This window comes from Lethenteron reissneri, chromosome 7, assembly GCF_015708825.2.
Source record: "Lethenteron reissneri isolate LAM-NWPU_2019-01 chromosome 7, ASM1570882v1, whole genome shotgun sequence".
Taxonomy (NCBI): Eukaryota; Metazoa; Chordata; class Hyperoartia; order Petromyzontiformes; family Petromyzontidae; genus Lethenteron; species Lethenteron reissneri.
In genome coordinates, this window is record NC_083785.1 from 2347991 (window position 1) to 2373831 (window position 25841).

Genomic DNA, 25841 nt, shown 5'->3' on the forward strand with positions numbered 1-25841 from the left:
ATCGAACGCCAAACCAACGAGACGCCGTTCATCTCCGTCAGACTCCCCCAGACTCTGCCCCGGGTGTGTGTGCTGCTGCAGGGAGCTCGTGGGGTCTCCGCGGGTCCTCCTCATCCTCCTCACCACATCACCTCCTCATCCTCCTCATTCTCCGCACCTCCACCACGCACAGGACATTGATTTCCGCACCGAAGACACGCGCGCGCACACAGACACCGAGCACACGAGCACGCGCACACAGACACCGAGCACACGAGCACGCGCACACGAGCACGCGCACACGAGCACGCGCACAACAGCCGCCCCCCTCCGTCCCCCCCCCACCACCCCCCTCCGCCCCCCCCCCCGTCTCCAAAATCAAACCCCGCGCCGTCTCCACCGCGAGTGGACTCTGCGAGCGATGGGCGCGCGCGCGATCAATGGGGGGGCGAGACGCACGCGCGTGCAATGCAAACAGCAGCACTCAGGCGCGCCGCTGGCCGACTACTGCGTGTGTGTGTGTTCGTGTGTTTGTCTATTCGTGTGTGTGTTCGTGTGTGTGTGTGTTTGCGTGTGTGTGTTCGTCTGTTCGTGTGTGTTCGTGTGTGTGTTTGCTCGTGTGTCTGTTCGTGTGTGTGTTTGTGTGTTCGTGTCTGTGTTCGTGTGTGTGTGTTCGTGTGTGTGTTTGCGTGTGTCTGTTCGTGTGTGTCTGGTCGTGTGTGTTCGTGTGTGTTCGTGTGCGTGTGTTTGCGTGTGTTCATGTGTGTGTGTTCGTGTGTGTTTGCGTGTGTGTGCCGGCCTTCAGAGGTGCTCGCTAACAGCACTTGCCCCAACAGTCTATTAAGGCTATACGGAGAATCTTTGTGTTTGTGTTCGTGTATCCGCGTGCACGTATGGAGTTCGATTCCTGCTCACGGCCACCAACACCAGTGATGATAATCTAAATCTGCCCTGTGCCTCCCCCTAGGTCGACTCAGCCTCAAATGAGTACCTGGTGCGATGCATAAACATCGCCACTGGGGGAGACAAAGGGGGCCACCCACCCACCCCCTCGTGTGCCGTGCCGGCCTTCACAGGTGCTGCTCGATAACAGCACTTGGCCCCTACAGTATAGGACTATAAGGGGGACCTTTGTCTGTGTATGGTGCGCATGTTATATTTGTCGCATGCTTGTGTGTGTGCGCGCGTGTATGTCATTGTTATGCATGGTTATGTCTGTGCGTTTGCGGGCCCGTCTGCGCGTGCACGTGTGTTCGCGCGCGTGCGTGTGTATATAGTGTAATCAGTATGCATCAATATCGGCCTTGGAAACATATAATGCGTGCGTTACGCCTGTACACGTGTATGCGTGTGCACGTGTGTGCGTGTGCACGTGTGCACGTGTGTGCGCACGCGTATCTATGGGTGCCCGCGCACGCGTGGATGCATTCACAGCCACGAAGGGAACAAATCAATAACGCATGAATATGATTAGGCGCACGAGTCGCACGCGCGCACACACACGCACACGTACCCACGCACACACGCACACACGCACACACACGTACCCACGCACACACGCACGCGCGCTGGCTTGAGCGATCACCACGACGCGCGCACACGCACGCGCGCACATACACGCGCACGTACCCACGCACACACGCACACACACACGTACCCACGCACACACGCACACACGCACGCACGCGCACACACGTACCCACGCACACACACACGCACGTACGCACACACACACGTACCCACGCACACACGCACACACGCACGCACGCGCACACACGTACCCACGCACACACACACGCACGTACGCACACACACACGTACTCACGCACACACGCACGCACGCGCACACACGTACCCACGCACACACACACGCACGCGCGCTGGCTTGAGCGATCACCACGACGCGCGCGAGAACTTCTACAAAAAAGCCCCCCCCCCCCGTGTAGCCTCAACAGACTGTTGGGGCAAGTGCTGTTAGCGAGTAGCACCTATACAGGCCCGCACGGCGCACGAGGGGGTGGGTGACCAGCACCACGCCCGACCGCCTTCGTCTCACCAGTGGCGATGCTTACACACCCGCACTCGGCAATCATTGTATGCTCAGTCGACCTAGGGGAGGCCCAGGACCGGTTCAGATATTCGTCACTGGCGTTGGCCGTGAGCTAACCACTACACGACCAAAGATCCCCCGTATAGCCTGAACGGACTGCTGGGGCAAGTGCTGTTTAGCGAGTCGCGTCTACCACCACCGCTCCCCATAACGCGCGTGCACACACAGCAAGCAGCCTTAATACGGGACATACCTATTGTCATTTATATGCGTTCATTACCCCCCCTCCCCCACTTCGCTCAGGAAAGGCTCAAGTGATGTCATCACATCTACCGCTCTATTTTAGGAACGAAACAGGAGGATTTATACACGGAATCTGTCTGTCGCCTGATGAAGCTCGTGGTAATTACTCGCGAAACTTCGTTCCCAGATTGTAAATGTCGAGGCTTTGCTCTCAAACACACCGGTGTTGCTCTACCAGTAACGAATTGTCCACGTTCTGTTCACGCGACAAACCTTACTAGTTGGCTGTGTCGGGTGGTGGCGGGTTTAACGACACATTTACATGTTGATATTGGTCGCGAAAGACCCACTTGCGTGTTCATAAGATGAGCAAGCGGACTGCCAAGCAGCCAAACGAGGTCTCTCCCCACGTAGCACGCGGCCGACACTTCTCGCGAAATTCCGGACGCCACACGAAAGCCCCTACCGTGTCACTCGTCGCACGCGCAACTCGCGTTATCATCGTTGTTGTTATCATCGTTGTTGTTGTTATAATTGTTGTTGTTGTTCTACCAATACTGAAATTGGGGCAAGCGCCGACCCCACGGATCGATTTGTAAACTCTATAGACACGGCTGCTCAATCAATTGCACAACAAAAACCCTGAAACTCATCATCACCGCCTTAGAACGGGAATGTATGTACCCGTCTGCTGAACTTATTTCGCACCGTACGTAGCCATTATTATTTTACAGTAGGCTGACGTTTCGGGACATGGTCCTTCGTCAGGGACAGAAAGACAGCTTTGGGTTGGGGCAGCGAGACTTCACTGACGTTTTCACAAGCGTCTTAGTTCCAATCAATAACACCTCCCCAGAGCAGCACGGCTCGTTGGCGACGTACGGTGCGAAAGAAGTTCAACATACCGTACGTACAATAACGTCTTGCAACCTCGCATTGGAGGAGGAGGAGGAAGAGGTGGGGGGGGGGGAAGCGCCGATTGCACTCTTGCACGATGATGGGGGGAAAAAAACGTGAACGCAGAGCGAAGTAATTATCGGTGCGAGCGAGTTACTAAACAAACAACGAAAAATAATAATCACGGCAATCAGTTGCCCGGTTGTTGCCTCTCCGAACCGAGTTTGCCATTCCGACAACGGTTACCGGTTTTAATCCGCACCGCCGCTTTTGAAACCGACTGAGCAGAAGCGCCGATGATTTACACGGAGATTTGTAGATTGCTGAAGTGACCCACAGACTCACGCAGAGACCCACAGACTCACGCAGAGACCCACGGACTCACACATAGACCCGCGGACTTGCACAGAGAACCACAGACTTGTACAGAGAACCACAGACTTACACAGAGACCCACGAACTTACACAGAGACCCACACACTCACACATAGACCCACAGACTCATGCAGAGACCCACGGACTTACACAGAGAACCACAGACTTACACGGAGACCCACACAGATACCCACTTTTTTGCGTCGCAAAGCGTGTATCCTGCCGAATCCGTAACTTTACGCTACACACACGCACGGATATGTCGATGTATCTGTAACGTCGCTCGAAGGAATGGTGGACGATGGTTCAAGAATAGGGGCAGAACGGAACCCAAAGAGTGGAACTCGTCCGAGAAGTCGTTCCGTAACACACGGGGGTGGGGAGACGGAGCTTTGAAATCGATCTCGCGTGTAAGGGGCAAGAGCCGCCTGGATCGGTATCCGTACGCACGGCAGGATTGTCAAGAGGTGACGACGGCGGATTCTAGGGAGGGGTGGGGAGTGTTCTTCATCAAGCAGTGAATTGAGCATGGCTGATGATGATGCTCCTGATGGTGTACTAACAACACGTGTGCGTGCGAGTGCACGTGCTGTACGTGTGCGCCGTGCCGGCCTTCATAGGTGTTACTCGCTAACAGCACTTGCCCCCTAAGTGTGTTCAGGCTACACGGGGCATCTTTGTCTTGGTGTGTGTAGCGGAGTGGTTAGTGCGCCGCAGATACGAACCCAGCGACCCCAGTCCGACACCCGCTCACGACCAATAACAGTGGCGAATATCCGGACCGGTCATAGCCCTGTCCTAGGTCGACTCAGCCTCAAAACGAGCACCTGGCGCGGCCTATAAACATCGCTACTGGGGAGACAAAGGCGGTCGGGCGTGGTGCTGGCCACCGTGCGTGCCGGCCTTCATAGGTGCTACTCGCTAACAGCACTTGCACCAACAGTCTGTTAAGGCTGCGTGTCGCTGCTGCATGCGCGTCTGCAACGCGGTGCAGTTCCGTGTCAGCCCGTGTCGTGCGTTTGTCATTATTTATCACGCGTGCGCGGCCCGGTAAGGCATGCCATGCAGTGCACAGATTAATGTATAATTATATTATGACGACAACAACAACAATCATTGACGAACACACATTTGCCAAACAACTGCTGAACGAACAACTCCACCTCCCGCACGCCGTGTCGCGGTGACGATTTGACCATACTTCACCACGCACGTGTGTCAGTGCGGGTGTCGTTGCATAGCTCAACCAGAGAGAGCCGTGACCGGGGATTGAACTCAGCGCTCGCCGGGTCGGTTGCATCGATATATTATACGCGCCACATCTCTCTATGTTCGTAACCAGAGAAACAAAATACAAAGATCCCCCGTGTAGCCTTAACAGACTGTTGGGGCAAGTGCTGTTAGGGAGCAGCACCTATGAAGGCCGGCACGACGCACGAGCGGGTGGGTGGGTGGCCAGCAACCACGCCGGGCCGCCTTTGTCTCCCCAGTAGCGATGACTTTTACACACCGCACCAGGTACTCATTTGAGACCGATGCGACCTCGTGGAAGCCCAGGACCAGTTCAAATAAATCGAACTCGCGTCGCCGGGCTCGCAACGCAGCGCGCTAACCAAGACACGACTACCACCGCTCCCCACGCACCAGGTAAGTAATAGACGGTAAACACACGGACACACAAAGAAAACGATCTCCCGCATAGCCTGTAACCCGCTAACAACACTTGCCCCAACAAAGACACACTCACACACTCACTGTCACGTGTAGGAACAACCGCGGAACCATCAAATCATCGCAACAGCGACGAGTCGTATTCCCGAAAATACCGCGCTCCTCAAATCGGATGTCCGACCCGGCCCTTTCACGAACACAAACGAGCAGTAGAAGTTCGTCTCAAAAGACAAATAATACAAAGATCCCCCGTGCAGCCTAAACGGACTGCTGGGGCAAGTGCTGTTAGCGAGTCGCACCTATGAAGGCAGGAACGACACACGAGGTGGTGGGTGGCCGGCAACCATGAGCGGCGATGATTTTTACTACACACACCGCACCGGGTACTCATTTGAGGCCGAGTCGACCTAGGGGGGAGGCCCAGATCATCGTCACCGGTGTTGGCCGTGAGCGGGAATCGGGTTCGTATGGCGCGACGCGTCTCATGCACACAACAACAACAACGCGCGCGTGGTAATCAAACGTGGTTGTTGTTGCTGTTGCTGCTGTTGCTGCTGCTAAAACCGGAACGAAAATCAGAAGCAAACCCCGAAAATAAATCGCGCGATGAGAAGACACATATATTTGCGACGCCCCACGGCGTGACAAAGACCATCGCTGTTGTTTAGAAGACTCGAGTCAACGCGAAGTCTGCCTCCGACTTGGAGCGTGATCAGCAAACAGCATCTCAAAGTGCCGTGCGTTTATTTTAGTTTCACGGTTAAGGGCAAGACGGCTATTGGATATAGACCTTGCCTGAATTAAAACTCACACCACCACCACCACCACCACGCCTAACCGAGGAGTTCAACTTGGCCTGTTTGTAAGACTCGAGTCAACACGAAGTTTGCCTCCGACTCATAGATGTGCGAACATCATCTCAAAGTGCTGTGCGTTTATTGTTGCTGCGCGGTCATCGTCAAGACGTTTGTTCGCGAGACATTTGCACGAAAGAAAACTCACACAGCCACCACCACCACACCGACGAGTTCGACTTTTAAACACCACGGGATCTGTGCGTCTAAAGTCCGCTGTTTATCGTACGCGCAACGCAACCATCGCTGCTGTTACTGCTCATGATGCTGTCACTTGCCGACTGCGGCGGGCGAACATGTTGACAAAGTTCGGAGTATCCCTTTGGTATAACAACACTCAGCACACAACTACGCACGCGGTGCAGTGTGTAGTGTGGTGTGGTGCAGTGTGTGTGTGGTGTGTGGCGTGGTGAGTAAATGTACAAGTGGAGCGGTATTCGCGTGCCACGTCCGCTGGCGCGTGGGGGGTGAAGAGGGAAAAGCGGCGAAAATGTCGCGCCGCGCGGGCTCGCAGTGGCCTCTCTGTCTCTCTCTCTCTCGCGGGAGAAGTTCTCTTTGGTGGTGGTGTGGTTGTTGTGGTTGTTGTTGTGGTTGTTGTTGTGGTTGTTGTTGTGGTTGTTGTGCGTAGCGGCAGCATCGCGCGCGAGTCTCCCCCGAGAGGCGTGAAACGAGAACCCCGACGACTCCGCCATTTTCTCGACGCGAAAACTCCCGAAAGGGGAAAAGCAGCGAACTTGCCGGGGGCGCGCAGAGAGAGACACAAGTTTGGTGACACACACACAGAGACACACACACACAGACACACACACAGACACACACACAGAGACAGACACACACAGACAGACAGAGAGACACAGACAGACAGAGAGAGAGAGACATAGACACACACACAGAGACACACACACACAGACACACACACAGACAGAGAGACACAGACACACAGACAGAGAGACACACACAGACACAGACCGAGAGACAGACACACACACACAGACCGAGAGACAGACACACACACACAGAGAGACAGACACACACAGACAGACACAGAGAGACAACTTAGGTGACACACAGAGACAGACACACACAGAGACATACACAGACATTCACACAGGAGCACGCACATACACAGGAAGACGACACACAAATACAGAGGCACACAGACACACACAGGCGCATACAGTGGTAAATACACACAGAGAGACACGCACTGAGACAGAGAAACAGACACACAGACAGGGAGACACACACACAGACACATTCACACAGGGGCACGCAAAGATACATACGAAGACGACACACAGATACAGACACACACTGACAGATACATACACACAGGCGCATACACAGACACACACACAGAGACACAGACAGACACACATACATACATAGATACATAATGAAGACGACACAAATACAGACAAAGACAAAGATCCCCCGTATAGCCTGAACAGACTGTAGGGGCAAGTGCTGTTAGCGAGCACCTAATACAGACGCACACTCACATACATGCATACATGCACAGATGCACAAACACACGGACACACAGGCAGACACACAGTCACACGCGGACGCAGACACATGCGTACACACAGGAGCACACACACAAACATTCAAAGACACGCAAACACAGACACACTTGCACACAGATACATGCACACACAGGCGCATACACACACAAACGCACATACATCGACACACCGATACACACAAACACACACACATAGCCACAAAGACTGACACACAGACACACAAAGATACATAAAGTCCCCCCCCCCGTATAGCCTGAACAGACTGTAGGGGCAAGTGCTGTTAGCGAGCACCTATGAAGGCCGGCACGGCACACGAGGGGGTGGGTTGCCAGAACCACGCCCGACCGCCTTTGTCTCCCCAGTAGCGATGTTTACTACACACCGCACCAGATACTCATTTGAGGCCGAGTCGACCTAGAGGGATGAGGCCCAGGACCGGTTCAGATAATCGTCGGCGCTTTTTGGCGGCCGCGAGCGGGAATTCGAACTCGGGTCGCCGGGTTCGTAGCGCAGCGCGCTAACCGCAGCACCACCGCTCCCGAGCGCACGACACTACCACGCAGACGCACACACAAAGGCAAAGATCCCCCGCCTAGCCTTGGCAGACTGTTGGGGCAAGTGCTGTTACAGCTCACACTGACACACACACACACGCGTGTGTGTACACCCTCCCGTGTGTGTTCACTGCGCGCTCGGCTGTGTCCGCGTTGACCCACAAGCTCCGTAGATATTTTATTTTAATTTATTTCATGCCGGGGAAATCGGAGGTTCTAACCACCACCACCCTCTCTCTCCAACTCTCACACCCCCCCCCCCGCCTGCTCTATGCCGACCTTTGAGACGGACACTGGTGTGTGAATATCAATGCACTGGCACCACCACCACTACCACTACTACCACCACCATCACCACGATTGTCACCCACACAGAGACGCACAAGCGATGATGGCGAGCGCGGGCGACACTCAACCAAAAACAAACAACGACGACGATGACGAATCCCGTGGGCTCGGGTAGCCCATGCACAGCAGCAGGCAACGACGACGACATCGACCACCACCACAAGGGACGCCGCAAATTTGCTGCGAACGCGTGAGAATTGTAGAAGCTGCAATGCGCGATCGAGGGGTGAGGCACCGAACGCACGCGATCGTGCACACACTCACAGTCACACTCACGCACTCACACACACTCGCATACACACACACAGTCACACTCACACACTCACACAGTCACACTTACACACACGCGCACACACACTCACACACAGTCACACTCACACAGTCACACTCTCACACACACTCACACACACACAGTCACACTCACACACACACAGTCACACTCACACTCACACACACACTCACACACTCACACACAGTCACACACTCACACACAGTCACACTCACTCGCATACACTCACAGTCACACTCACACGCACACACACACAGTCACACTCACGCACTCACACTCACGCACTCACACACACACACACAGTCACACTCACGCACTCACACTCACGCACTCACACTCACACACTCACACTCACGCACTCACACTCACGCACTCACACTCACGCACTCACACTCACGCACTCACACACTCACACACACAGTCACACTCACGCACTCACACTCGCACTCACACGCACAGTCACACACACAGTCACACACACAGTCACACGCACACACACTCACACAGTCACACTCACGCACTCACACACGCACACAGTCACACACACACACTCACACACACACACACAGTCACACACACACACAGTCACACACACTCACAGTCACACACACACTCACACAGTCACACACACACACTCACACAGTCACACTCACGCACTCACACTCGCACTCACACACACTCGCACTCACACACACTCGCACTCACACACACTCGCGCTCACACAAACCAGTCACACACACACACGGTACCGTGCGCGCACAACACAACCACCATCGCCAACACAACAACAACACACACCACACACAACACGTGCGCGCGCACAACACAACACCCGCCAGCATTGTCCATCCGCGACCACAGTGGTTGGTGGTGGTGGTGTTGGTGGTGATGATGGAGGGGGGCGGAGAGAGACGCAAGCGACGCGGACAGAGAAGAGGGAGACGACCAGCGGGCTCCCTGGCTCGGGTCTCTACCCACTCGGGGGGGGGGGCGGGGGTGGGTGATGGTGGCGGTGTTGGCAATCACCGCTCGCACCACTCCGCCCAGCGCCACCACCACCACCACAACAACAACAATCATCATCATCACAGCAGCAGCGAGACCGCCTCCCTCCCTGCTGCCTGCCTGCTCCATCTCGCTATCTCGCTCTCTACGTCGCGTGCATTCACGCCACGCAGCCATCTTGGAACAGCCCCGCGCGAGCGCAGAGACCGACGAGGAGTCACCGCGACTCCTCGGACCCCCCCCCCCCTCTACACCCCCTCCTCCTCCTCGCTGCCGCCCGTCACCGCGACGCCTTCCACGGCGGCCCCCCCTTCCTCGGGTGGGGGGCACCCCCCCCCACAGACCCCCCCCCCCCACACAGACCCCCCCCCACACAGACCCCCCTACCCCCCCCCTCCTGCGTGCCCCCTCCGCAGTGGCGGCGTTCCGCGCTCACCTCGCGCGTTTTTGTCCTCCTCTGGCGAAGAAGGGCTCCTCCTGCTGCTGCTCCTACTGCTCCTACTCCTGCTGCTGCTCTTCCTATTCCTCCTGCTGCTGCTGCTACTGCTGTATCTGATGCTGCTACTGATGCTCTTGCTCCTGCTCCTGCTGCTGTGTGCGCACGGGCGGCATCAGCGGCGGCAACGACGACGACGGTGATGATGGTGATGCTGTCTCTCTCTCTCGTGTGTGTGGTGGTGGTGGTGCGAGAGGGAGGAGAGAGGGAGGAGGAGGAGGGGAGAGAGAGAAAGGGGGAGGAGAGAGACGGAGCGAGGAGGAGGAGGAGGAGGCGGCGGCGACCGTGCGCGGTGCACGGGGAGGAGGATGAGGAGGTGCGTGCCGCGGCTGCTGCTGCGGCTGCGTTCGGCTGGTGGGCGGGTTGGGGAGGCGTGGGGGGTTGGTGGCGATGCTGGGGAGGGGAGGGGAGGGGGGTGGATGTCCGGGGGGGGGGGGGTGTGTGGGGCACCACGCGGTGGGGTTCATCCCCCACCCCCCCCGGCCAGCCCCGCCCCGCCCCGCGAAGCCCTGCCCGCTGCTGCTGCTGATGATGATGAGGCCGCGCCGGTCACGTGCTCACACGACTCCCCCCCCTCCTCCTCCTCCTCCCAGAGAACTCCCCTCGAACACCGCCCAACCCCTTCTCGCACCCCCCTCCACCCATCCCACTCGCCCCCCTCTCCACCCCTCCCACTCGCCCCCCCCTCCACCCCTCCCACTCGCCACCCCCTCCACCCCTCCCACTCGCCCTCCCCTCCACCCCTCCCACTCGCCCCCCCCTCCACCCCTCCCACTCGCCCCCCCCCTCCACCCCTCCCACTCGCCCCCCCCTCCACCCCTCCCACTCGCCCCCCCCCTCCACCCCTCCCACTCGCCCCCCCCTCCACCCCTCCCACTCGCCCCCCCCTCCACCCCTCCCACTCGCCCCCCCCTCCACCCCTCCCACTCGCCCCCACCAACCCAACACCCCCCCCCCCACGCGCGCCTCTCGGCTCCGCGTCCGATGCCTGCTTCTCGCGGGGAGTGAAGCGTGGTGCCACGATCTGCTGCTCCTAGCCCCGTTCACGAGCTCCTAGCCTCATTCATGAGCTCCTAGCCCCGTTCATGAGCTCCTAGCCCCGTTCATGAGCTCCTAGCCCCGTCCACGAGCTCCTAGCCCCGTTCACGAGCTCATAGCCCCGTTCATGAGCTCCTAGCCCCGTCCGCGAGCTCCTAGCCTCATTCATGAGCTCCTAGCCCCGTCCACGAGCTCCTAGCCCCGTTCACGAGCTCATAGCCCCGTTCATGAGCTCCTAGCCCCGTCCGCGAGCTCCTAGCCTCATTCATGAGCTCCTAGCCCCGTTCATGAGCTCCTAGCCCCGTCCGCGAGCTCCTAGCCCCGTCCACGAGCTCCTAGCCCGAACGGCCGCAGAGAAGAGCCACTCCGCGGTTGTTCATGCGGCTGCTGCTGCTGTTGTTGTTGAACAGCGTTGTTGTTGTTGTTGTTGAACAGCGTTGTTGTTGTTGTTGAGCAGCGTTGTTGTTGTTGTTGAAAAGCGTTGTTGTTGTTGTTGAGCAGCGTTGTTGTTGTTGTTGCCTGCTGTGGTGGTAGCTCTGAACCTGTGAGAGGCCTCCCCACTCAGCACACGCACGGACAACGCGTGCACGTGATCGGCACGACCTTCATAGGTACTCGTGAACAGCACTTGCCCCAGCAGTCTGTTTGAGGCTATCCGGGGGATATTCCCACCACGGCTTGCTGTGTATTTTATCTTCATCGTTATTGTTGTGATTCAAATTATTATTGATTATCCCGGGTGCGGACGATAACGAACATATGTTGCCGCTATGGTGCGGGCGGGGGTTCTTGTTATTGTTGTTGTTGGTGCGCGCACATTTGCGGCGCGCGGAGGCGAGAGAGAGATTGCAGGAGGAGCGAGCGAGAGAGAGCGAGCGAGTAAGAGCGAGATGGCGAGAGAGAGAGAGCGAGTAAGAGCGAGTAAGAGCGAGATGGCGAGAGAGCGAGGCCTTGCGCTGCATGCAAATGCGGGGGGGGAGGCAGACACCAGCGTCGCGTTCCGAGCACCGAGGAATCGCGCACGCACCGCCCCTCGGCCAAAGCTGCTGCTGCTGCTGCTACTGCTGCTGCCCCCGCTGCCGCCGCTGCTGCTGCTGTACAAGCGGCGTGGTTGTTGCACAACGCGAGACGCGAACGGGCGAGCGAGCGGGCGAGGCTTTGAGCCACACAAAGGAGGGCGACGAAAGAGATTCCTCGCCGCTCTTTGCCGCCGCACACGCGGCAACATCTCACACGCGGCAACATCTCACACGCGGCAACATCTCACACGCGGCAACATCTCACACGCGGCAACATCTCACACGCGGCAACATCTCACACGCGGCAACATCTCACACGCGGCAACATCTCACACGCGGCAACATCTCACACGCGGCAACATCTCACACGCGGCAACAGACAAAGATGATGCCACGCGTAGCCTTCGACGGAGCGGTCACGGCAAGTGCTGCTGGCGGAGTGGTGGTCGGCACCAGGCCCGGCCGCCTTTGTCTCCCCAGTGCCGATGATCACGACGCACCGCGCGCCACGTGCTCGTTTAAAGGCACGCGAGTCGAACTGGTTGGCCGCGCCGGTGCGCTAACCGCTGCGCCACCGCTCCCCACTCACGGCACCGGCGTGTGTGTATATATACACACACACGTGTATATGTGTGTGTAGGTGTACACACACGTGTGTATGTGTGTGTAGGTGTACACACACGTGTGTATGTGTGTGTAGGTGTACACACACGTGTGTATGTGTGTGTAGGTGTACACACACGTGTGTATATGTGTAGGTGTACACACACGTGTGTATGTGTGTGTAGGTGTACACACACGTGTGTATGTGTGTAGGTGTACACACACGGGTGTGTATGTGTGTGTAGGTGTACACACACACGTGTGTATGTGTGTGTAGGTGTACACACACGTGTGTATATGTGTAGGTGTACACACACGTGTGTATGTATGTGTAGGTGTACACACACGTGTGTATGTGTGTAGGTGTACACACACGGGTGTGTATGTGTGTGTAGGTGTACACACACACGTGTGTATGTGTGTGTAGGTGTACACACACACGTGTGTATGTGTGTGTAGGTGTACACACACGTGTGTATGTGTGTAGGTGTACACACACGGGTGTGTATGTGTGTGTAGGTGTACACACACGTGTGTATGTGTGTGTAGGTGTACACACACGTGTGTATGTGTGTGTAGGTGTACACACACGGGTGTATGTGTGTGTAGGTGTACACACACGTGTGTATGTGTGTGTAGGTGTACACACACGTGTGTATGTGTGTGTAGGTGTACACACACGTGTGTATGTGTGTGTAGGTGTACACACACGTGTGTATGTGTGTGTAGGTGTACACACACGTGTGTATGTGTGTGTAGGTGTACACACACGTGTGTATGTGTGTAGGTGTACACACACGGGTGTGTATGTGTGTGTAGGTGTACACACACACGTGTGTATGTGTGTGTAGGTGTACACACACGTGTGTATGTGTGTGTAGGTGTACACACACGTGTGTATGTGTGTAGGTGTACACACACGGGTGTGTATGTGTGTGTAGGTGTACACACACGGGTGTGTATGTGTGTGTAGGTGTACACACACGTGTGTATGTGTGTGTAGGTGTACACACACGTGTGTATGTGTGTGTAGGTGTACACACACGTGTGTATGTGTGTAGGTGTACACACACGGTGTGTATGTGTGTGTAGGTGTACACACACGTGTGTATGTGTGTGTAGGTGTACACACACGTGTGTATGTGTGTGTAGGTGTACACACACGTGTGTATGTGTGTAGGTGTACACACACGGGTGTGTATGTGTGTGTAGGTGTACACACACACGTGTGTATGTGTGTGTAGGTGTACACACACGTGTGTATGTGTGTGTAGGTGTACACACACGGGTGTATGTGTGTGTAGGTGTACACACACGGGTGTGTATGTGTGTGTAGGTGTACACACACGGGTGTGTATGTGTGTGTAGGTGTACACACACGTGTGTATGTGTGTGTAGGTGTACACACACGTGTGTATGTGTGTGTAGGTGTACACACACGTGTGTATGTGTGTAGGTGTACACACACGGGTGTGTATGTGTGTGTAGGTGTACACACACACGTGTGTATGTGTGTGTAGGTGTACACACACGTGTGTATGTGTGTGTAGGTGTACACACACGGGTGTATGTGTGTGTAGGTGTACACACACGGGTGTGTATGTGTGTGTATGTGTACACACACGGGTGTGTATGTGTGTGTAGGTGTACACACACACGTGTGTATGTGTGTGTAGGTGTACACACACGTGTGTATGTGTGTGTAGGTACACACACGGGTGTATGTGTGTGTAGGTGTACACACACGTGTGTATGTGTGTGTAGGTGTACACACACGTGTGTATGCGTGTGTAGGTGTACACGCACGTGTGTATGCGTGTGTAGGTGTACACGTAGAGCGTCTGCACCTGCAGCCGTCACGACGAGAGTGTGTGTAAGTGACGTCGGGTTCAGTGTCATTTTTCGGGCGTGTCCCGACCTTGCCGGGCGGGAGGAGGAGGAGGAATCCGATTAGCTATAAAGCGGCATGTCGATGTCGCAGCAACGACCACTCGCGAACGGAGATCTCGCCGACTCGGGAGCCGACTCGGAGCCACGCCGAGTCGCCTTGAAGACCCCCCCCCCCCCCACCACGTGCCCCCGACTGGAGATCTGGCGGATAAAAACAAAGAGCTTCATGGCTCATCGGATTCCTCCAGCATTAATAACGAACCCGAGTCCGCTATTCTGCGCGCCTTCGCTGCCTCGCGTCCGTCTGTTGCAACTGCATCCCCTAGGTTAACTCGGCCTTAAAACCAGCACCGGCTGGTTATGTGTGTCACTGTGTGTGTGTGTCACTGTGTGTGTGTGTCACTGTGTGTGTGTGTGTCACTGTGTGTCACTGTGTGTGTGTCTGGTGTGTGTGGTTACCACTCGCCACTGGGGCTGTTAAGCCGCATTGGCCATGCGGTCGCTGTCCGGCCTTCATAGGCGCTCGCAAACAACGCTGGGACGCAGCACACCCTGTGTGGTGCAGAGCTCCACAGAGCACGACGCCGGCCTTTGTTTTGTGTTTCTGTGCACGCGTGTCTGTGTGTCACTGTGCACGTGTGTATGTGTGTGTGTCACTGTGTTACTGTGCGTGTGTCTGTGTGTGTCACTGCTGACGTGTGTGTGCCACTGCGTTACTGTGCGTGTCTGTGTGTGTCACTGTGCACGTTTGTGTGCCACTGTGTTACTGTGTTACTGTGCGTGTCTGTGTATGTCACTGTGCACGTTTGTGTGCCATTGTGTTACTGTGTTACTGTGCGTGTCTGTGTGTTACTGTGTTGACCGTGTGTTAGTGTGTGTGCGTGTCTGTGTTACTGCGTTGACCGTGTGTTAGTGTGTGTGTTACTGTGTGTGCGTGTCTGTGTGTGTTACTGCGTTGACCGTATGTTAGTGTGTTAATGTGTGTTAATGTGTGTGCGGGTCTGTGTTACTGTGTTTATCGTATGTTAGTGTGTTAATGTGTGTGCGTGTCTGTGTGTGTTACTGCGTTGACCGTGTGTTAGTGTGTTAATGTGTGTTAATGTGTGTGCGTGTCTGTGTTACTGCGTTGACCTGTGTTCCTGATGTTGTGTCTGTGTGTGTCACTGCACGTGTGTCTGTGTGTGTTCCTGATGTTGTGTCTGTGTGTGTCACTGATGTTTGTGTGTGCTACTGTGCGTGTGCCTGTGTGTGTTCCTGATGTTGTGTCTGTGTGTGTTACTGTGTGTGTGTCTGTGTGTGTCACTGCGCGTGTGAATGTGTCTGACTGTGTGACTGAGTTACTGTGTAACTGCGCTTATGATCGTGTGTGTTACTATGCGCGCGTGGTATGTACGCTGAACTTTTTTCGTACCGTATGTAGCCAACCGTGTGTGACTGTGTGCTACTGCGCGTGTGTCACCGTGTGCGTAACTTTGTGTGTGTATCCTTGTGCATGGGGAGGTCGACTCAGCCTCAAATGAGTACCTGGTTCGGTGTGTAAAACATCGCCACTAGGGAGACAAAGGCGGCCGGGCGTGGTGCTGGCCACCCACCCCCTCGTGAGCTGTACCGGTCTTCATAGGTGCTCGCTAACAGCACTTGCCCCATCAGTCTGTTTAGGCTACACGGGGGATAGTTGTATAATTTCGTCAGCTGACCACCCCTGCCCTTGTGGTGTGCCGTGTCGGCCTTCATAGGTGCTACTCACCAACAGCACTTGCCCCAACAGTCTGCTACAGGCTACACTGGGCATCTTTATCTTTGCAATTGCACGTGTACTCCACGTGCGGTATTTCTGTATGCCGTTTGCACCGTTGCGCGTGTGTGTGTACGTGTGTGTGTACGTGTGTGTGTACGTGTGTGTGTGTACGTGTGTGCACGTGTGTGTGTGTACGTGTGTGTGTGTGGTGAGTGTACGTGTGTGTGTACGTGTGTGTACGTCTGTGTGTGTACGTGTATATGTGTACGTGTGTGTACGTGTGTGTGTGTGTACGTCTGTGTGTGTACGTGTGTGTATGTGTACGTGTGTGTAAGTGTGTGTGTGCACGTGTGTGTGTGTGTGTACGTGTGTGTGTGGTGAGTGTACGTGTGTGTGTACGTGTGTGTACGTCTGTGTGTGTACGTGTATATGTGTACGTGTGTGTACGTGTGTGTGTGTGTGTGTACGTGTGTGTAAGTGTGTGTGTGCACGTGTGTGTGTGCACGTGTGTGTGTGTGTACGTGTGTGTATGTGTGTGTACGTGTGTGTGTACGTCTGTGTGTGTACGTGTGTGTATGTGTACGTGTGTGTGTGTACGTGTGTGTACGTGTGTGTGTGCACGTGTGTGTATATGCACGTGTGTGTGCACGTGTGTACGTGTGTGTGCACGTGTGTGTGTATGCACGTGTGTGTGTGTACGCCCGTGCGTTCACGGGTCTTTGTCTTTGCTGCCGTGCAGGGCCGTGCGTGTGTGTGGTGAGTGTACGTGTGAGTGTACGTGTGTGTGTGTACGTGTGTGTACGTGTATGTGTGTACGCGTGTGTGTGTACGTGCGCGTGTGTGTGGTGTGTGTACGTGTGTGTGTGTACGTGTGTGTGTGTGTACGCGTGTGTGTGTGTACGCGTGTGTGTGTGTGTACGTGTGCGTGTGTGTGGTGAGTGTACGTGTGTGTGTACGTGTGTGTGTACGTGTGTGTACGTGTGTGTGTACGTGTGTGTGTACGTGCGTGTGTGTGTACGTGTGTGTGTACGTGCGTGTGTACGTGCGTGTGTACGTGCGTGTGTACGTGCGTGTGTGTGGTGAGTGTACCTTGCCACGGCCGTGCACTGAGAGAGAGAATTGCGGAAGGGCGAGCGAGCGAGCGAGAGGGGGATCTCGAGGCGGCGCGGAGCGAGGCTCTCGCTCGCTCCGCGCGGGGAGGAGACGCGGGGTGGGTGGTGGTGGGTGAGTGGGTGGGTGAGTGGGTGGGTGGTGGGTGGGTGAGTGGGTGGGTGGTGGGTGGGTGGGAGGCGGACTCCGTACAAACTATTCTCTCTCTCGCCACGCTACGAAACAGCTTTTGAACACACGCGCAAAGACACACACCGACTGTAGCCGTGTGTGTATGAACCACGTGTGTGTGTGTGCACCACGTGTGTGTGTACCATGTGTGTGTATGCACCACGTGTGTGTGCACCACGTGTGTGTATGAACCACGCGTGTGTGTATGCACCACATGTGTGTGTGTGTGTGCACCACGGGTGTGTGTGCACCACGTGTGTGTGTATGCACCACGTGTGTGTGTATGCACCACGTGTGTGTATGTACCACGCGTCTGCGCGCACAACAAAAGACAAAGACTCCCCTTGCCCCGTGTAGCCTCAACAGACTGTTGGGGCTACGAGCAGCTATGAAGGCCGACACGGCACACGAGGGGGTGGGTGGCCAACACCACGGCCGACCGCCTTTGTCTCCCTAGCCACAATGTTTACTGCACACCGCACCAGGTACTCAGTTGAGGCTGAGTCGACCTAGGGGAGGAGGCCCAGGACCGGTTCAGATCATCTTCACTGGTGTTGGCCGTGAGCGGGAATCGAACTCTGGCCGCCGGGTTCGTAACGCAGCGTAGCGCTAACCACGACACCCACCGCTCCCCCATGTCCACACACAGTGACACACACACACACTGCGTGCAGCACGTAGTGTGTGTGTGAGGGCTGCTATCGGTCTCCCTGCCTGTGTGTGTGTCTGTGTGTGCGTGTCAGTCAATGCCAATCAATAACAACCACACGACATAACACCACATTGTGCCCTTAATAGGAGCTCACTGACAGCGCTTGTCCCAAAAGTCTGCTAAGGCGACGCGGGGGGGGAGGGGGGGGGCTCTTAGGCTTTGTGTGTTCGCAATTTGATTATTTTTCTCGTTGTTTTATGCACGTCGCGTAGCATTGGAGACCACGTGGGTATGCTTGTGTATATATTGCACGGAGATGGGGAGCGGTGGTGTAGTGGTTAGCACGCTGCGCAACGAATACGGCGACCCGAGTTCGATTCTCGCTCACGACCACCACCAGTAGCGATTATCTGAACCGGTCCTGGGCCTCCCCTAGGTCGACTCAGCCTCAAATGGGTACCCGGTGCGGTGTGTAAAACATCGCCACTAGGGAGACAAAGGCGGCCGGGCGTGGTGTTGGCCACCCACCCCCTCGTGTGCCGTGCCGGCCTTCATAAGTGCTGCTCGCTAACAGCCCTTGCCTCAACAGTCTGTTAAGGCTACTCTGGGGATCTTTGTCTTTGTACTGCACGTATACTTCACGTGTGCATGCAGTCCTCCTAGATGCCATTCGCATCGTTGTGTCTGTGTCTGCCCGTGTGTTCGCAACGTCTGGTTTTCTTTCCTGCAAATGTTTAGCATCGTCACGTATACACCATCGCTTCTGTGCACTTGTGTGTGTGTATATATATATACTGCGTGTATATATACTTCGTGTATACTGTGTGTGTATATACTGCGTGTATACTGTGTGTGTGTATATATACTGTGTATATATACTGCGTGTATACTGTGTGTGTCTCTGTGTATGCTGTGTGTGTGTCTCTGTGTATGCTGTGTGTGTGTTTCTGTGTATACTGTGTGTGTGTGTATATATACTGCGTGTATACTGTGTGTGTCTCTGTGTATGCTGTGTGTGTGTGTCTGTGTATGCTGTGTGTGTGTCTCTGTGTATGCTGTGTGTGTGTCTCTGTGTATGCTGTGTGTGTGTATATATACTGCGTGTATACTGTGTGTGTCTCTGTGTATGCTGTGTGTGTGTGTCTCTGTGTATGCTGTGTGTGTGTCTCTGTGTATGCTGTGTCTGTCTCTCTGTGTATGCTGTGTCTGTCTCTCTGTGTATGCTGTGTGTGTGTGTCTCTGTGTATGCTGTGTCTGTCTCTCTGTGTATGCTGTGTGTGTGTCTCTGTGTATGCTGTATGTGTGTGTCTCTGTGTATGCTGTGTGTGTGTCTCTGTGTATGCTGTGTGTGTGTCTCTGTGTATGCTGTGTCTGTCTCTCTGTGTATGCTGTGTCTGTCTCTCTGTGTATGCTGTGTGTGTGTGTCTCTGTGTATGCTGTGTCTGTCTCTCTGTGTATGCTGTGTGTGTGTCTCTGTGTATGCTGTATGTGTGTGTCTCTGTGTAAGCTGTGTGTGTGTGTCTCTGTATATGATGTGTGTGTGTGTCTCTGTGTATGCTGTGTGTGTGTCTCTGTGTATGCTGTGTGTGTCTCTGTATATGCTGTGTGTGTGTGTCTCTGTGTATGCGGTGTGTGTGTGTCTCTGTGTATGCTGTGTGTGTGTCTCTGTGTATGCTGTGTGTGTGTCTCTGTATATGATGTGTGTGTGTGTCTCTGTGTATGCTGTGTAGGTCCACGTCTCGCTGTGGAGGAGGACGCGCCATCTGTGTATACGAGATTCAGACATGCGGGTTGATCTGTATCTGTGTGTCCGCGTGGAGCGGTGGTGCAGCGGTTAGCGCGTTGCGCTACGAACCCGGCGACTCGAGTTCGAATTCCCGCTCACGGTCCAACACCGGCGATGATTATCTGAACCGGTCCTGGGCCTCCTCCCCCCTAGGTCAACTCAGCCTCAAGTGAGTTACCCGGTGCGCTGTGTAAACATCGCCACTGGGGAGACAAAGGCGGTCGGGCGTGGTGCTGGCCACCCACCCCGTCGTGTGCTGTGCCGTCCTTCATAGGTGCTCGCTAACAGCACTTGCCCCAACAGTCTGTTAAGGCTACAAGGGGGATCTTTGTCTTTGTGTGTATGTACGTGGCTGCGCTATGAACTGGGCGATCCGGGTTCAATTGACGCTCATTTGAAACCGCTCCTGGGCCTCCCCTAGGTCAACTCAGCATCAAATGAGTACCTGGTGCGGTGTCGTAAACATCAGGCACTGTTTTGGGGAGACAAAGGCGGCCGGGCGTGGTGCTGGCCACCCACCCCCTCGTGTGCCATGACGTCCTTCATAGTTGCTCGCTAACAGCACTTGCCCCAACAGTCTATTAAAGGCTATACGGGGGATATGTGTGTGTATTTCGGCTTAAAGTTAAGTTAATCAGCTTCATTTGCACAGACCATACCGTACATGTACACGTGGACTGTGTGTGTATAGACTGCGCCGTATTTGTGTGCGTCTGGGCCATGCGTTCTGGTTTATTAGCAATCACCTTGTACTATCCTATAGTCTCAACGTGTGTGTGGCTCCGTGTGTGTATGCATATTCATCGTGTGCATGTGTGTGGACTGTATCTATGTGTGTGTTCACTGTGTGTGTCCGTGTATAACTGTGTGTCCTCGTGTCAATGTGTGTCCGTGCGTATCCGTGCGTATCCGTGTGCCCATGTGTTTGTGCAGTGTCCGCGAGTAGCTGTGTACGTGTGTGTGTCCGTGTGTAGCTGTGTATGTGTACGTGTGTGTGTGTACGTGTGTGTATGTGTTTGTGTACGTGTGTGTCCGCGTGTAGTTGTGTGTGTGTGTGTACGTGTGTGTGTGTACGTGTGTGTGTCCGTGTGTAGCTGTGTATGTGTATATGTATGTGTCCGTGTGTGTGTGTCCGTGTGTAGTTGTGTGTATGTGTGTGTGTGTACGTGTGTGTGTCCGTGTGTAGCTGTGTATGTGTACATGTATGTGTCCGTGTGTGTGTGTCCGTGTGTGTTCGCGCGTGTCGTGGGGAGCGGCAGCGCGCAACGCTACGAACCCGGCGACCCGAGTTCGATTCCCGATCACGGCCAACACCAGTAACGATAACCAGAACCGGTCCTGTGCTCATTTTAAACGCCTCCCTCTCTCTGGCGCGGTGTGCAGTTAACATCGCTACTGGGGAGACAAAGGCGGCCGGGCGTGGTGCTGGCCACCCACCCCCTCGTGTGTCGTGCCGGTCTTCATAGGCGCTCGCTAACAGCACTTGTCCCAACAGTCTGTGAATGACTGCCTCTGAGCACTTGCCGATTGAGTGCGCACGCAGATTCGCTCCGACCGCCAACCCAGACCCAGCGCGCCTCTCTCACTCAATACGGGGGCCCAAAACAGCCCGGACACGTATATTGGGATTGGGGGGGGGGGGGGTGTTTGATTGATTGTTCGTGATGGAACACTTCACGAAGTATTCGCGTGTCCCGCTTTCGCAGGGGGCACGCAGATCCTCCCTGGGTCGTTCCAACTGCAGTGTGTGTCCCGCCCGAGAAAGTACTGTACTGCTATTACATCTATTGTATCACCTCGCACGAGGGTTATTTAATTTGTATATATTAATGTAAGTCTTCAAACTGGCTTCAATCGATACTAAGCGCATTCGTGAGTTCTGTTTTAACACGAATTTATAATCAGTCAGATGTTTGTCTAAGTTTATGATTATTATTATTTTTTTACAGCTGTGTAATATCTCAACTTTTTTTTATCATCGACTATGTCTCGTGGTCTCAATTGATTGAGGGCTCTTGCTCAAGTTTTATAACAAACGACGGCTGTGACCCCACAAGATGTTTGTAATGATAATAATCGTGGGTAACATATTGTCTTAGTGAATAAACAATTACAATGTGTTGATGCCAGTGCTAAATTCAATGGAATGACCCGATGCGTCCTGACTTTTACAAATGGTAGCCGACAAATCATCGGTGTGGTATATGGACATGCAACGTATATGGGCATTCAGGGTATGTGTACATTTAGGGTATATGGACATGCAGAGTATATGGGCATGTAGGGTATATGGACATACATTCTATATGGACACACATTATATATGGGCATGCAGGGTCTATGGGCACACATTCTATATGGACACACATTCTATATGGACACACATTCTACATGGACACACATTCTATATGGACACATTCTATATGGGCACACATTCTATATGGACACACATTCTACATGGACACACATTCTATATGGACACATTCTATATGGGCACACATTCTATATGGGCACACATTCTATATGGACAGACATTATATATGGACACACATTCTACATGGACACACGTTCTATATGGACACACATTCTATATGGGCACATATTCTATATGGACACACATTCTATATGGACACACATTCTATATGGACACACATTCTATATGGACATACATTCTATATGGACACGTATTCTATATGGACACACATTCTATATGGACACACATTCTATATGGGCACACATTCTATATGGACACACATTCTATATGGGCACACATTCTATATGGACACACATTCTATATGGGCACACATTCTATATGGGCACACATTCTATATGGGCACACATTCTATATGGACACACATTCTATATGGACACACATTCTATATGGACACACATTCTATATGGACACACATTCTATATGGACACACATTCTATATGGGCACACATTCTATATGGACACACATTCTATATGGACACACATTCTATATGGGCACATATTCTACATGGACACACATTCTATATGGACACACATTCTACATGGACACACATTCTATATGGACACACATTCTATATGGACACACATTCTATATGGACACACATTCTATATGGACACACATTCTATATGGACACACATTCTATATGGGCACATATTCTATATGGACACACATTCTATATGGACACACATTCTATATGGACACACATTCTATATGGACACACATTCTATATGGACACACATTCTATATGGGCACACATTCTATATGGACACACATTCTATATGGACATACATTCTATATGGACACGTATTCTATATGGACACACATTCTATATGGACACACATTCTATATGGGCACACATTCTATATGGACACACATTCTATATGGGCACACATTCTATATGGGCACACATTCTATATGGGCACACATTCTATATGCACACACATTCTATATGGGCACACATTCTATATGGGCACACATTCTATATGGACACACATTCTATATGGACACGCATCGTCGTCACCGGTGTTGGCCGTGAGCGGGAATCGAACTCCGATCGCCGGGTTCGTAGCGCGGCATATTAACACACTACACTGTACATTAACACACCACACTGTATATTAACACACTACACTGTATATTAACACACCACACTGTACATTAACACACCACACTGTATAGTAACACACCACACTGTATATTAACACACTACACTGTATATTAACACACTATGCTGTATAATAACACACTACACTGTATATTAACACACTACACTGTATAATAACACACTACACTGTATATTAACACACTGCACTGTATAATAACACACTACACTGTACATTAACACACTACACTGTATATTAACACAACACACTGTACATTAATACACACCACTGTACATTAACACACTACACTGTATAGTAACACACGCATAGCCCCATGTTGCCTATAGCCATACAAAAGCCCGTCTAGGCAACAGCCACTCACACTTAGACACGTCTAGGCAACAGCCACTCACACTTAGACCCGTCTAGGCAACAGCCTTACACAGGCAGCTAGCCATAGCCACTCACACTTAGACACGTCTAGGCAACAGCCACTCACACTTAGACCCGTCTAGGCAACAGCCTTACACAGGCAGCTAGCCATAGCCACTCACACTTAGACACGTCTAGGCAACAGCCACTCACACTTAGACCCGTCTAGGCAACAGCCTTACACAGACAGCTAGCCATAGCCACTCACACTTAGACACGTCTAGGCAACAGCCACTCACACTTAGACCCGTCTAGGCAACAGCCTTACACAGGCAGCTAGCCATAGCCACTCACACTTAGACCGGTCTAGGCAACAGCCTTACACAGACAGCTAGCCATAGCCACTCACACTTAGACACGTCTAGGCAACAACCTTACACAGGCAGCTAGCCATAGCCACTCACACTTAGACCCGTCTAGGCAACAGCCTTACACAGGCAGCTAGCCATAGCCACTCACACTTAGACCCGTCTAGGCAACAGCCTTACACAGGCAGCTAGCTATAGCCACTCACACTTAGACACGTCTAGGCAACAGCCTTACACAGACAGCTAGCCATAGCCACTCACACTTAGACACGTCTAGGCAACAGCCTTACACAGGCAGCTAGCCATAGCCACTCACACTTAGACACGTCTAGGCAACAGCCACTCACACTTAGACCCATCTAGGCAACAGCCTTACACAGGCAGCTAGCCATAGCCACTCACACTTAGACCCGTCTAGGCAACAGCCTTACACAGGCAGCTAGCCATAGCCACTCACACTTAGACCCGTCTAGGCAACAGCCTTACACAGGCAGCTAGCCATAGCCACTCACACTTAGACCCGTCTAGGCAACAACCTTACACAGACAGCTAGCCATAGCCACTCACACTTAGACCCATCTAGGCAATAGCCTTACACAGACAGCTAGCCATAGCCACTCACACTTAGACCCATCTAGGCAATAGCCTTACACAGACAGCTAGCCATAGCCACTCACACTTAGACCCGTCTAGGCAACAACCTTACACAGGCAGCTAGCCATAGCCACTCACACTTAGACCCGTCTAAGCAACAGCCTTACACAGACAGCTATCCATAGCCACTCACACTTAGACCCGTCTAGGCAATAGCCTTACACAGACAGCTAGCCATAGCCACTCACACTTAGACCCATCTAGGCAATAGCCTTACACAGACAGCTAGCCATAGCCACTCACACTTAGACCCGTCTAGGCAACAGCCTTACACAGGCAGCTAGCCATAGCCACTCACACTTAGACACGTCTAAGCAACAGCCTTACACAGACAGCTAGCCATAGCCACTCACACTTAGACACGTCTAGGCAGCAGCCTTACACAGGCAGCTAGCCATAGCCACTCACACTTAGACCCGTCTAAGCAACAGCCTTACACAGACAGCTATCCATAGCCACTCACACTTAGACCCGTCTAGGCAATAGCCTTACACAGACAGCTAGCCATAGCCACTCACACTTAGACCCGTCTAGGCAACAACCTTACACAGACAG

General features: G+C 53.6%; 1 protein-coding gene across 1 annotated transcript in view; it reads right to left on the minus strand.

Annotated features, from left to right (window-relative positions):
• The window catches only part of LOC133355774 (polycomb complex protein BMI-1-like), a 26028-nt gene extending 15411 nt beyond the window's left edge, over positions 1-10617 (minus strand). The window contains 1 exon segment of the mRNA XM_061573119.1: positions 10231-10617. The gene's annotated coding sequence lies outside the window, so the exon portion shown is untranslated.
• Positions 10618-25841: the final 15224 nt, after the last annotated feature.